Below are 14,997 nucleotides of genomic sequence, written 5' to 3' on the forward strand. Positions count from 1 at the left end.
TATCCTTGTGGTACAGCAGGTGCCTGGTTAGGTGCATATTATGCATTATTGTTTTTGTACGAAAAGTTAGAATGGTTCTTCCAACCTGGGTTATAGGTGTTTGAGTAAGGGTTTCCTTGAGCATAGTTCACCTGGTCTGTGGAAACTCCTACCAAAAGTTGACATTCAGGGGAAGCATGCCCAGGAACTCCGCATATCTCGCAGTTTGGTGCTACGGCAGCCACGGTGGTTGCGGGTGTTATGGTTAGTTTGTCTATCTTTTGAGTAAGAGCGTCTACCTTAGAATTGACATGGTCAAGACTACTTACTTCGTACATACCGCCTTTCGTTGGAGGTTTCTCTACGGAGGTTCTTTCGCTTCCCCATTAGTAATGATTCTGGGCCATATTTTTGATAAGTTGATAGGCCTCATTGTAGGGTTTATCCATCAGTGCGCCACCTGCGGCGACGTCTATTGTCAATCTTGTGTTGTACAAGAGACTGTTGTAAAAGGTATGGATGATCAACCACTCTTCTAGACCGTGATATGGACAAAGCCTCATCATGTCTTTGTATCTTTCCTAAGCTTCAAAAAGTGATTCGCTATCTTTTTGTTTAAACCCGCTTATTTGGGCTCCTAGCATAGCCGTCTTACTAGGTGGGAAATATCGTGCTAAGAAAACTTTCTTCAACTTGTTCCACGTAGTGACAGAGTTGGATGGTAGAGACTGGAGCCAAGCTCTAGCTCTTAATGAGAAAGGAAAAAGATGCAGTCTTATAGCTTCGGGAATGACACCATTCGCTTTCACTGTGTCTGCGTATTGCATAAACACTGACAAATGTAGGTTCGGGTCCTCCGTGGGACTACCTGAAAATTGGTTTTGTTGTACGACTGACAACAATGAAGGTTTTAGCTCGAAATTATTTGCCTCGATGGCAGGGGAAGTGATGCTATTATGTAGTTCATCCTGCGAAGGGATGGCATAGTACTTAAGAGGACGGTTATGCGGTCCTTCGGCCATTTCTGGTTGTGTAACTGGTTCAGGAATAGGGATCACTACGCCAAAAACTGGAATAGACAGCGCACCTTAGAGGGCGCTTTATTACAAAAGCGCACTCTAAAGTGAAGCGAAAAAATAAGGAGCGAACAACTGGAATAGACAGCGCACTTTAGAGGGCGCTTTTGTAATAAAGCGCCCTCTAAGGTGAAGCGAAAAAATAAGGAGGAGATAGAGGGACAACAATACAGGGCGCTTTTTAGAAAGCGCCCTCTAAGGTTACCCTTAGAGGGCGCTTTTAAAAAAGCGCTCTATAAGTCCATGTGCATTTCAAGTTTATAAAGCGCTTTTGGAAAGCCTTAGAGAGCGCTTTCATAAGCGCCCTCTTAGGCCCCCTTTAGAGGGCGCTTTTTTTCCACAAGCGCCCTCTAAGGTCCCCTTTAGTAAACATTAAAATTATAACATACTGCGCGTTTTGTTATTTCACTCTCTGTTATTTTCGTTCTTTTTCACGTTAGGGTTCTCACTGCTACGATTTTCGCTACTTCTAAGGCGTTCTCCTTCCACCTCTGTTAGATCTACGACGTTTCCTCCTTCTATTAATTCGTTGTTAGCTGTTCGATTTTGACACCATAGGTATTTTTCTAATCTTCATATTACTTGGTTTCTCTTCTGACGTTCGCTATTGTTCATTTTTGGTTTCATTTTTCTTGGTTCATACATATATTGAGTATTCTCAACAATAATTATTGTGTTGCAATGCTAGCAATGGAGACTAGGCATTATGGGTTAAATTTCACCAACTGTTCCATTTGTTTCTCGATGTAGAAAAAGGAGGCAGCAATATCTAAAACACCTTCTACCAATCAAAGGTACACTATGCAGCTTATGAGTGTATTTATTCTAGCATACATAGCGTAGCTAGTAACTTAAGAAGTTTAGGTATGGATGTTATTTGATAGAGTAAATTAGAGTCGACTATTCTTCTGTTAGCTTTCAATTAGACCATTATACAATTCTACATATATATTTTCTAGTCAATGTTTATCTTTTGTAAAAACTATATGATGATATATAACTATGCTACAAATTAGTGCATACCACTAATGCTTAATGCATGGTTCATACATTCTCATGCTATTGAAGTCGGAGATATCTGAAAATGTTGAGAAACTAACTCAATAAACCAAAATTGTTTTGGTTTTGGGTTGTTGTTGGAGACATGAATGCCCTGCACAGAGACTAACTCAATAAAGCGAAATTGTTTTGTCTCATCCCATTTTTGGTTTCTCTTCTGAATTTTTTTTTTGGTTATTCTAATTAGTAATGGATAGTACATGGATGTCTTCCAATCGATTGTCGAGAGAGTACGAGAATGGGGTATCAGAATTCGTTAAGTTTGTCGTTGCGCACGCCGAAGACCCCAGTAGAATGATATGTCCTTGCTTGGGTTGTTGTTATGGGAAACGGGTTGACGCAGTTTAGTTGACATCGCATCTAATGAGGCATGGAATTGATCGAAGTTATACATGTTGGAATTTGCATGGTGAGAAAAGTAACGAGAATGTTGAACCGGGGATAGTACGACCTATGCCTCAAACTATAGTGGCGCAGATACATACGATTGTGATCGAGTTGAAGAGATTGCAGAAGCACTTGAAGGAGATCTTAAGGATTGTCCCGAAATGTTTGAGAGGTTGGTAAGTGATGCAGAGAAACCTTTGTATGATGGTTGCACTAAATTCACAAGATTGTCTGCGGTATTAAAGTTGTACAACTTAAAGGCGGGCAATGGATGGTCGGATAAAAGTTTCACAGAGTTATTAGCCCTTTTGAAAGATATGCTTCCTGAGGATAATGTTCTTCCCAATCAAACATATGAGACCAAAAAGATGTTGTGCTCTATTGGCATGAGCTATGATAAGATACATGCATGTCCAAACGATTGCGTTTTGTTTTGAAATGAGTATGCATCGTTAAATGAGTGTCCTAAATGCGGTGTCTCGTGATATAAGAACAAGTTGTCTCCAGCAAAAGTCTTGTGGTATTTTCCTGTTATTGCGAGATTTAGACGCATGTTTCGTAGTGAAACCGATTCAAGACACTTGACCTGGCATGCAGATGAAAGAATTATAGATGGAAAGTATCGACATCCGGCAAATTCACCACAGTGGTTGAAAATTGATAATGATTATCCTGAATTTGGAGAAGAATCAAGAAACCTTCGCTTGGCATTATCTACTGATGGAATGAACCCACACGGTATCCAGAGTATCTCACACAGTACACGGCCTGTGATTATTATGATTTATAACCTACCTCCATGGCTATGTATGAAGCGTAAGTACATGATGTTGTCTATGTTGATTTCTGGACCTAAACAACCAGGGAATGACATAGACGTGTACTTGAAGCCCTTAATCGAAGATTTAAAGATTTTGTGGGAGACCGGTGTGGAGGTTTATGATGGATATAGGAAAGAAAGTTTCAACTTGAGGGCGATGTTGTTTGGCACAATTAATGATTTTCCAACATACAGAAATCTATCAGGGTATAGCATAAAAGGTCAATGTGCGTGTCCTATTTGTGAAGATAAAACAGATTGGAAGCGCTTGGAGTTTGGTCAGAAGAATGTCTTTCTCAGTCATCGGAGATTCTTAAATTCAAATCATCACTACCGTGGATGGAGAAAGGCGTTCAATGGAGAGACAGAACAAGGCAGAGCTCCACCTATATTGACGGGTGATCAAATTTTTGAAAAGGTGAAAGATTTGGATACTCAGTTTGGCAAGCCTTTTGCCCACACACTTGTCAAAAGTGGGTGGAAGAAGAGGTCAGTTTTTTTTTAATTGCCGTATTGGAAGTCCTTGTATGTGAGACATTTTCTTGATGTTATGCATATTGAAAAAAATGTATTTGAAAGTGTTATTGGCATGTTACTCAATATACAAGGAAAGTCTAAGGATGGCCTTAAGGCAAGAAAGGACTTGATAGCGATGGGAATAAGAACTGAATTAGGACCCTTGAAGAAAGGAAAACGAACATATCTACCGCCTGCTGCTTATACTCTATCTAGAAAGGAGAAAAAAAATTGTGTAAGTTTCTAAGTGAAGTTAAAGTTCCAGAAGGGTACTCTTCAGATATTAGAAGACTTGTGTCTATGAAAGACCTCAAGTTAAAGAGTTTAAAGACCCATGATTGCCATGTTTTAATGGAACATTTCCTCCCAATAGGTATACGTTCTATTCTTCCAGAAAAAGTAAGAAGCTCTATAACTAAGTTATGTTCTTTCTTCAAGTCAATTTGCAGTAAGGTGATCGATCCTGCGATCTTACCAATGTTGCAAAAAGAAATCGTTATTACTTTGTGTGAGCTTGAAATGTTTTTTCCTCCATCATTTTTTGACATAATGGTACATCTAGTTGTTCATCTTGTGAAAGAGACACAATTGTGTGGACCAGCTTATATGAGATGGATGTACCCTGTTGAACGTTATATGAAAATATTAAAAGGGTACGTGAAGAACCGAAGTCGACCAGAAGGTTGTATGGTTGAAAGATACATTGTTGAAGAAGCGATTGAGTTTTGTACTGAATATTTGTCTAATGTTCAGTCAATCGAACTCCCCAAGTCTCAGCTTGTCGAAAAGAAAGAAGGAAAAAATCTAATTGGAAATAAAATCGTGGCCGTATCAAGGGTCGAACGGGATCAAGTGCATTTGTATGTTCTGCACAATGAGAATGAGGTTGAGCCGTATGTTGAAATTCACAAGGATGTTCTCCGAGGTTTAAATCCCAATAAAAATGAAAATTGGATAGTACGAGAGCACAATCGATGTTTTATACCTTGGTTTAAGGATCATATTTATTCAAAGTATTATTCAGATCCCGCTTCAATAACAGAAAGGTTGAGATGCTTAGCATATGGTCCAAGTTTCCATGTTTTTTCTTATAGCGCATACGCGATTAATGGATACACATTTTATACCAAAGAACAAGATGATAAAAGTACTATGCAGAATAGTGGTGTCACCGTGGTAGCTGAAGCAATGCACATATCAAGTGTGAAGGACTTAAACCCCAAATTTGCAAATCTGTCGTATTTTGGTGTTATCGAGCGCATTTGGGTGTTTGATTATGAGAAGTTTCAGATTCCTATATTTGGTTGCAAGTGGGTTGAAAATAATAACAGCATTCGAATGGATAAGTCAGGATTTTTACAAGTGGATCTTAATAGGGTGGGATACAAAGATGAGTCTTTTATTCTAGCCTCTCAAGCTAGACAAGTGTTCTATGTAAATGATCCGAAAAGTACGAAATGGTCTATAGTTCTTTTTTCCAACAAAGTAATTGATGAAAACACTGGAGATCAAGGTGATATTGATGTTGAGATTGAATCGTTTACCAGAAATGATCAAGATGAGAATATTATATCAAATGATTCATATATTAGAAATGATCATAATGAGGGTATTTGGATCAATCCAACCGTCCGTGTTGTTAAGAGACATGTAGAACATATTCCAACCAAGAAAAGAAAGAGAACTTAGTGAAAAAGGTACAGGTCAAATGATTTTAATTGTTTTCTTTATTACAGGTAAAATGGCTTTTATTACAGCAAATCGAGTCAGTTGCATCAAAAAAAAAGGTATAAACACAATTATATGATATTTATGCATAGAAAATGTTAATTCTTGATCTTATACTTCACCTAACTAATTTTATGATATTTTAGGTTCATGCTATTGATATTGAACAAAAAGAGGTTGTTGCTAAGAAGACTGCGGCTAGCAAAAAAAACATACATCTCAGAGATGCTTTTGCTATTTAGTTTTATTTCTTTTTAAGTTATGAATTGGTTGTATATTTAGAATCTTTAGAAGTTAAACGATTATATATCAGTGGATTGATGTATATGTATGGATTGTTGTATATAAGGCTTGTTGAATGCAATGTGTGAAAAAGGGCTTCAAATTATACAGTTTTAGGTGTACTGCTTCAATATACAGGTTGTCTAAAATAAATAAATAAATATAGCGCTTTTTAAAAATATAAAAAAAATAACCACCCACTTTAGAGGGCGCTTTCCAAAATAAGCGCCCTCTAAACCCTTTAAATTTCCACTTTAGAGGGCGCTTTCCAGTAAAAGCGCCCTCTAAACCCTTAAAAGTTTCCACTTTAGAGGGTGCTTTCCAGTAAAAGCGCCCTCTAAACCCTTAAAAGTTTCCACTTTAGAGGGCGCTTTCTTTAAAAAGGGCCCTCTAAAGTGGCCCTTAAAGGGCTTAAAGAGCCACTTTAGAGAGCGCTTTCACCAGAAAAAAAGCGTTGTCTTTACCTATGCCAGCACCAGATTATAGGGCGCTTTAAAGCGCTGTTATAGGCCAAAAAAAGCGCCCTCTTTTCCCTTATTTGGCGTAGTGGATCTTAGGATCGGGAAGATTTAGCTTGATATGATGTTCTCGTATCAGGTCTCATATCCGGCGTTCTAATCTTAGATAACGCTCAGGTTCGTCGAACGGTAGCTTTAATTTCTCTCCTTGAGAGCGAGTACTTGGCATACACTCGAAAAATTAGAAAGGGAAATAGAATTGTTTGCCTTAGTCTATACTGGGCAACACTGGAGTTACGATATCGACTAAATTAGTCCCCGACAACGACGCCAAAAACTTGATCACGGCTTAGTAAGTCTATGGGAATCGTGACTGCAAGTGCACAGTCGTATCGCGTAGTTTTAAAGATTATTGAACCCAAAAGGTTTAATAATCAAACGTATCATTATCTAATGTTACTATGTAAATCTAAGGCTGAGGATCTTTCTAAGAGTGGAGGGATGAAGAGAAATAACTATAACGTAAACAGAATATAAATAAAAATATTTAATAAAGGGATATCGGTATGTAACGCATCAAACTTTGGAGATTCGATAGATAGTTAGTGTAATCTTAAAGATCAAAATATTCTTCAGTAGAAATTATTTATAAAAAGAACTTTGTCTCACACTCTCGTTTTTATTGATTTTGACCATACTCTTAAACCAAAATGATTGGCTCTCGCGGTCTCATTATGAATTTAAAAGTAATTTTTGAATATGAATAAAGTTTAATTAATCCTAAAGCGCTCTCGCTGTGTTTAGGATTAATGCCTAGTTTTAGCTATCCTGTTAAAATCTCAAACTCTCGTTCTTATTGACCGTAACCTTTGTTTGCTTTGTACTCTCGTACGAAAAACAGTTTTGAATAAAACAAGAAACTAAAACCGGAAAATTATATTTTATAAAAGCCAACACCAATTGTTTACGAATCCCGTCGTTTTGACAGTCTTTACATACCGATACCTAGGGGTTTAGCCGGACATGGATCCGGTAACAGACATGATATTCAGAAAATCAAGCATACAATAAGGCATAAGTAATTAAAATGACAATTAAAATAAAACCTGGAATATAAATCGAGAATTTGGAATGAATATTGATCCTTCAAATTAAACAATGCTGGCACGCTTTGGCAATTGAGTACACCGTTACAATCAAATTCAGATGCTTAAACAATAATTGCAATAGTCCCCGATGTGGAGAAACTGCCTAAGAAAAATCTAACAACAAGAATCTGACTAAAAAAATGCACCCTTTTTCATAAAAACTACCTCCCCATATATACTCCCCACTCTCCTTAACTGTAGTATTGGATATCTACTAGTGAGGAATGGTTAGTTGAAAAAGTAAGAGAAGGTCGTGGCGAAAAGTGTGGAGAAGAATAAGGAAGACTGGGTTAATGACGGATGCCACAACCCTAATGTGGTCTACGTGGCGGGCGCCACATTGAGTGAGATGGGCATCACCACTTCTTAAGGCCTTGTGGTGGGCGGCACATTGTGTGAGGTGGGCGCCACCACTTCCTAAAGCCTTGTGGTGGGCTCCATCATTCATTTGGTGTGATGGGCGCCATGCATCCTTGTGTGGTGGGTCCACCATTCCTATTTTGCTCCATTTTCTTCTCTTTTTCTTTCCTTTTTGCTATTTTCCTCTTTGCTTGTCTATACATATTTTATTCGATAAATACCTAAAATAAATATAAAATATTGTGTAATACCAAGTGATAATCAAGTAAAAAGCAATGCATATTAAGTCAAATATACGATATGTTTTTCGTGTTATCTATTGTATCCCGAAAATCCATCTATAAAGGAAAATACAACGAAACTTGCAGTGTTGTCCACGAGAGTATCAATATGTGGTAGAGGGAAATTGTACTTTAGACTAGCTTTGTTTAAATCCATATGGTCAACACACATCCTTACCCTACTATCCTTTTTAGGAACATGTACAATATTAGCTACCCATTGTGGGTACTTCGCCACTGCGTGGAAACCGGCGTCAAATTGTCGTTTGACTTCTTCACGAATCTTCAGAGCCATATCTGGTCTTGTTCTTTGGAGTTTCTGTTTTACTGGAGGGCAGTCTAGCTGAAGCGGCAGCTTGTGCACAATGATGTCGGTGTCCAGGCCTGGAATATCCTAGTATGACCATGCGAATACATCCACATATTCTTGTAGTAGCTTGACCAATCTCTCTTGGACGCTTTCTTCAAGTGTGGTCCCGACTTTGACTTCTTTCTTCTCTTCCTCTGTGCCAAGGTTGATTGTTTCCACCGGTTCTTTATGTGGCTGAAGGGCTTTAGACTCGTGCTCGAGCAGCCTTGCCAATTCGTCGGGGATATTGCAATCTTCCTCACCCTCTTCTTCCGCTTAATAGATATGGGAGTCAAAGTTATGAGAGGGAGTAGAGTCATTGGATTCAATAGGGTTATTATTTATTCTGCATGTTTGAATGATTGATTTTTTTTAGAAATGTAAAAATAAAATATATGCACAAAAATTGGAAAAGGTTTTTGCTTTTGAAAAGATTTCCATTTTTAAAAAAGAAAGCAAACAAATGAATAATAAGAATTTAACAAAATGTCTTTTATTCACTGATAGTGATCATTTGAAAATGAAAAGGGGCCCTACAACATGATTCATTAGCCTTGGGAAGAGCTAAGGATTTGAAAGGAAAAACAACAATTATTACTTTGAAAAAAGAAAAATCTCAGGGATCTCAACCACCTTCCAATTGTTCAAAGTTGTCTCACACCGATAAACCAAACATGGCACATCTTCATCTTCGGTGTTGTCTTCAATTGCATTGACCTGATCTCCATGGATGAATCTTGTACTGAGGATTACTTCCTGGATGCTTCGATTTTTATCCTTTGCAGGGACCAAGGCTCCTTTCGCAGTGGAAGACACATATCCCAGACCAAAGCGACCATGCTTCTCACGAACATCAATAAGTTGACCCCAAACTTCAGGGTTTCCTCCTTCAATGCTAGACTTTGCGCTTTTTAGAGAAGCGAAAGATGAACAAGATTTCCCAACAGGGTCCTTCATCTCCACAAAAGTGGAGTTGGCAATTTCAAGAGCTTGGAAAGAAGTTTCCAAAGCATCCTCATCAGCCTCGATATATGTGAAGGATGAAAGGTGATTAACCATAAATTCCTCCTCTTCTGAAATGATAATCAATTGATTGCCCACTACAAACTTCATTTTCTGATGTAAAATGGAGGTAACTGCCCCTGCAGGTTGAATCCAGGGACGCCCCAATAAGCAACTATACGCCAGATTAATATCCATAACTTGGAAAGTAATCGGGAATATATGAGGGCCAATCAATATGGGCAGTTCTACCTCTCCAATCACAGTTCTCCGGGAACCATCAAAAGCTTTCACTATCAAGGAAGCTTACACCAGTTGGGTCAGAGACAGAGTCAGTTCTACCTCTCCAAGGAAGCTTACACCAGTTGGGTCAAAGACAGAGTCAGTGAGATTTTGTTGTCGTTCCCGCCCGAACCGTCCATGAACGTCCAGCCTCTTGAACCAGTGAACCAACCAAATTCTGAAGCCGGTGAATTGAAGAAGGTTATCAAGACCCTAGAGAAAGAGAATTTTGATATCAAATCTAGGCTTGGTAAGATCTCTTTGGAAAAAGAAACCCTGAGGTTCAATTTGAATCAGAAGAGAGATAGAGTTTGTCAAGCAGATGATGAGGTGCTGACAGAGGTGTTCAAAAGACTCAAAGTGGGTGACACACTCAAAGGGACTTATGCTAGTTTGACATCCAAAAAGAAGCAGTTAGCCGAAACTCAATACCTAGCTAGCAATGCGGAACTTGAACACATGGAACAAACCAAGAAACTCCAAAGTTTGCTAGAAGCCTACAAGAAAGAGTTGAAGGATGAGAAAAGCCACACCAAGCAGCTAGAAGTCACCCTTCGCCAGAATCAGTACGAGCTGAATCAGAGACTATAGGGGATTCGAGAGTTAGAAGGGCAATCACATAAGAACCTGGAAGACACCAACACACAAGTGAATAAGCATCCCGAAGATCTCTCCAACCGAGAGAAGACAATTGCGAACAACGTTCCAAGCGAACTAGATCACGACTTACCACCTGAAAGGAGTGCGATATTGGGGAAGTGGGGCGTGTGCCTGTCCCCAAAATATCAGACTTATCACGAAGAGTTGTTATCAAGATGCTTCTAGTTGCTTCTCTTTAAGTTTGATTTGTAATTCATTAGGTTAAGGTCTGATAGGACCAATGTGATACTTTTGCAACCCAGTGGGTAGTTCCTTGACATGTACTTGTATTCCGATGTTGAATAAAAGAGTTTCTCGGCTATTGGCTTCATAAACTATTTCCCTTTATGCTTTGTATTTGCTTGTGTTAAATAAATAGACTCACAGATTCCTTGGAATTGTTTTCCTGTACACAAAAAATAAATGAATGAAAAAATAAATGAACATATCAATCTTTTCGCATACATACATGCACCCACGCATTTATTTGTTAAAATCCGCTATAAAACAAAATGCTTACACTCGCCATTTTTCCATAGCAACAACGACGACTCGTCATTAATACTACACTTGCTCCAACAAGTCAAAGATCGTGGCCGAATACGAAGGTGACAACGCTAATGTCCGCGAGTCCCTTGCCCAGGTTCAAGGCGAAATGAACCTCTTCAGGGGTAACATGGAGAATATCCTTGAGATTCTCCGGTCTCAGAGGACCCCTGCCTCTACTGCTGCCAACGTCACCCATGCTGCTGGGGTGACCATTCCTACTGCTGCTGCTGGCACTACCATCGAGACTCCGGCAAAAACCGTGGTGCCGAATACTGGGACCCGTCAGATGGTCCCTATTGATACTGCTAGGCTTGCTGCTGCCTACCTATGGGGAATGCCCCCACACTTAGCTTCCAGTCTCGCCCATGGGGGGGATTTCTTCCCTCATCCCGCTCTCTCTATTGTTGCTGCTAGAAATGTTGGTTTCCTGTGGGGTTTTCCCAACATCCAAACTACTCCGGTCGATACTGCTGATCCGGAGAACAACCAAGGTTAGGTTCCTGACGACACTCCTGACGCTGAAGAGGACTATCGAGGCCCACGCCTCCACTTCCAGATTCCCGCTCAAACCACTCAAGATGTGAGCGCGAGTCAAGTCCCAGCTTTTCCACATGGTTATCCTAGGGCAACCTCCATGCCCATGCTGACATACCCTGCACTCCAGCATGTGCAGACAGGGGCACCTCAGGCCCCCAATGCTCAGGCTGGAGGGCAATACCCTCAGATGATTCATGTTGCTCAAACCGTACCATCGGGTTTCTCTTACCCGCCTCAGATTTGGTTCACCCTGAACATGCCTGCACCGATTGCTCTAGAAACCTCCCGACCGGCCAGTCAGGTCACTCCTCCTGCTGCTGACCCGGCCAGACCTACATATTATCAGCTCTTGGATGACAGAATCAAAGCCATCGAGGGTTTCTCTGCCTTCGGTATAGACGCTCGAGACCTTTGCTTGGTCCCGAATGTGGCGCTCCCACATAAATTCAAGGTGCCTGACCTCCCGAAGTACAAGGGCCTCAGCTGTCCCCGCAGTCACATCACCATGTATTATCAGAAAATGGCCTCATACATTGATAATGACAACCTCCTGATCCATTGCTTCCAGGATAGCCTGTTCGGGGCTTCCTTGGATTGGTACATGGGTTTAGAGCGCTCAAAGATTCGGTCATTGAGGGATCTCCCCGAAGCATTCTTGAAACAATATAAAAAACAACCTTGACATGGCTCCGACAAGGCTTCAACTACAGAATCAGTCTCAAAGATCTAATGAAACCTTCAAGGAATATGCTCAACGTTGGCGCGAAATGGCGTCTAGAGTCCGGCCAGCATTATCTAATAACGAATTAGTGGATATCTTCATGGGTATACTACAAGGGCTGTATTTTGAGAAAATGATCGGCAGTTCGTCAACAAATTTTGTTGATATGGTAACCATTGGGGAACGTGTTAAGAGTGGGTTGAAATCGGGAAAAATCACAGACACGACCGCACCACAGACAACCAACAAGAGGCTGCATGGGGGCTTCACTAAGAAGAAGGAGGGGGAAGCAAACACTGTGACAGCGAAGGCTCGCCCCCGATATCAATTTCCGATGGCCCATATGACGTATTATCTGTATCCATACGTCGTTGTAACTCAATATCAGCAACCGCCTTTCTAGTACCAACCGCAAAAAGGCAATCAATAACCAACACCCGCTTAGAAAAATCTGAACCAACAATATAATCGTGATAACAAAGGACAAAATCGAGGTTAGAACAATAGAGGAAATTTTGGTAATTGTCCCCAGTTTGATAAGATCCCGGTGCCATATGCAGAATTAGTGCCATATCTGATTCATGTGGGGGCTATTGTACCAAGAGAACTTCTAGCAGCCTCTCCTCCTTTTAATCGTAGTCATAACCCTAATGCCACATGCGCTTTCCACGCAGGGTATATAGGACATTCCACCGAGGACTGTTGGGCTCTCAAAAAGAGGATCCAAGAGTTAATTGATCAAGAGATTATGTCTTTCTCTGAAGAAAAACCTAATGTAAAGACTAATCCCTTGCCAAACCACAGTGGCGCAGCAGTCAATGATGTGATCGAAGAAGAGGCCACTGAATCTATACTAAGGGCTGAAGAAGTGAAGACTCCAAGGTCCGTTGTGTTACAGAGGCTTGAACAGTTTGGGTTTTTAGAAGGTGTACATGATGATTGCGCAGTATGCGAGTTTGATCTGGATAATTGCGACCAGTTGAAGGGTTGTGTGCAAGAACTGATGGATCAAGGGTTAATACAGTTCTCCAAGTCTCAAGCAGCAGAAGAAGTGGCAGTAATTGAACCAATAACAATTATGTATAGAAAAAAGAAGGTTGAAGCTCCTCCCAAGAGGATTTAGCCGATTCATTTCCGTGTTCCCACTCTATTCCCGTATCAGAATACCAAGGCAGTACCTTGGAATTATGAAACTACATCGTATTTGGGAGGAAAAGAAATCTGCATTCCTGACACAGAAATCGTCAACATTGCTGGAACGGGAGGAATGACTCGAAATGGCCATGTATTCACTCCTAAATACACTCCTAGGGTGTCTCCAGCACCCACAGTTATCCCACCTAAGGAGAAGGTCATTCCTACTCCGACTCCGTAGGCAGGGGCAACTATACCTGCCACTTCAAATGTGACGACTGCTCCAGGGTTGACAAAAGTTATTGACAATAAGGCCGCCGAATCTGAAACATCAAAGGTTAAATGGCCAATGGTTGAGAAAGAACAGATTGAAGATCACAAGAAGAGTATCAATTTTGAGGAAAGCCAAGAATTCCTAAAATTGATCAAGAAAAGTGATTTCAAGATTGTTGACCAGTTGAATCAGACTCCCTACAAAATATCAATTTTCTCTTTGATGTTGAGTTTTGAGGCTCATCGCAAGGCGTTGTTGAAAGTTCTAAGTGCTGCTCACGTGATGCAAGATATCATGGTCGATCAATTTGACGACGTGGTTGCCAATATCACTGTCAGTAGGTATCTGGGATTTAATGAAGCAGAGCTACCTCCTGCGGGAAATGCCCACAACAAAGCACTACACATTTCGGTCATATGTACTAACTCTCTCTTATATCGAGTCCTCGTTGACACTGGATCTTCGCTTAATGTATTACCAAAATCTACATTGAGCCAATTACAGTTTAAGGGGCCCGAGATGAGAACCAACGCATTGATTGTTCGAGCTTTCGATGGTTCCCGAAGGCAGGTAATTGGGGAGGTTGATTTGCCTATATGTGTTGGACCCCACTAGGTCAGCATCACTTTCCAAGTCATGGATATCAACCCAGCTTACAGTTGTTTGTTGGACAGACCGTGGATTCATGCCGTCGGGGCAGTCACTTCTACATTGCACCAGAGGCTGAAGTACTTGATAGATGACAAATTGGTAATTGTGTGTGGTGAAGAAGATTTGTTGGTCAGTGAACTCTCCTCCTTCATATATGTTGAAACAGAAGAAAGGATCGTCGAAGTTCCACTCCACTATTTAGAGTTTGAAGATGTCAGTTCCGCTATTGCCAACAATAACAACCAATCATCCGCTACCATCCTATCCTCAGCAAAGAGTGCCAAACAGACATTGGAGAAAGGCTCGCTTCCCAGTTGGGGTAAGGTCGTCAGTGTGGCATAGAAGCGCGACTGGTTTGGTGTCGGTTATCACCCAGCAACACACAAAGCAAGCCCGAAGAAAAAGCAATTCAACCCGATCAAGTTCAGCAACGCTGGCTATCAAGATGAGCATACCGTGGAAGTTATTGGAGAGTCCAGTGGTAGCAAGCCAGAGGCACCCAGCCTTGTTCGCGGATGTCCTCCCGGGTTCAAGCTTCCCAATTGGACGGCCACCGTGATTCCCATGGTGTACTCGGAAAAAATGTAATGCATTTTGTTTTCTCCATCCCTCGTCCTTTCCCGAGATGAGAGGGTAGCTTTTAAGGGCCCCATATTTAAAAGTATTATGTGAATAAATAAAAAGTACTTTTTGTATGCAAAACTTGTGTTCCCTTTCTTTCAGTCATTTTACTTTTTCACTAAAAAACAACGAAATGGCAAAAGA

The 14,997-nt window shown here is 40.6% G+C and overlaps 1 non-coding gene across 1 annotated transcript; it reads left to right on the plus strand.

The window, feature by feature from the left end:
• The first annotated feature begins 516 nt into the window (after window positions 1-516).
• LOC127089687 (small nucleolar RNA R71) lies at window positions 517-623 on the plus strand. The gene has a single exon (XR_007791245.1). It is a non-coding gene; the product is annotated as a small nucleolar RNA R71 (small nucleolar RNA).
• Window positions 624-14,997: the final 14,374 nt, after the last annotated feature.

The sequence above is a fragment of the Lathyrus oleraceus genome, chromosome 5 (genome assembly GCF_024323335.1).
Source record: "Lathyrus oleraceus cultivar Zhongwan6 chromosome 5, CAAS_Psat_ZW6_1.0, whole genome shotgun sequence".
Lineage (NCBI taxonomy): Eukaryota > Viridiplantae > Streptophyta > Magnoliopsida > Fabales > Fabaceae > Lathyrus > Lathyrus oleraceus.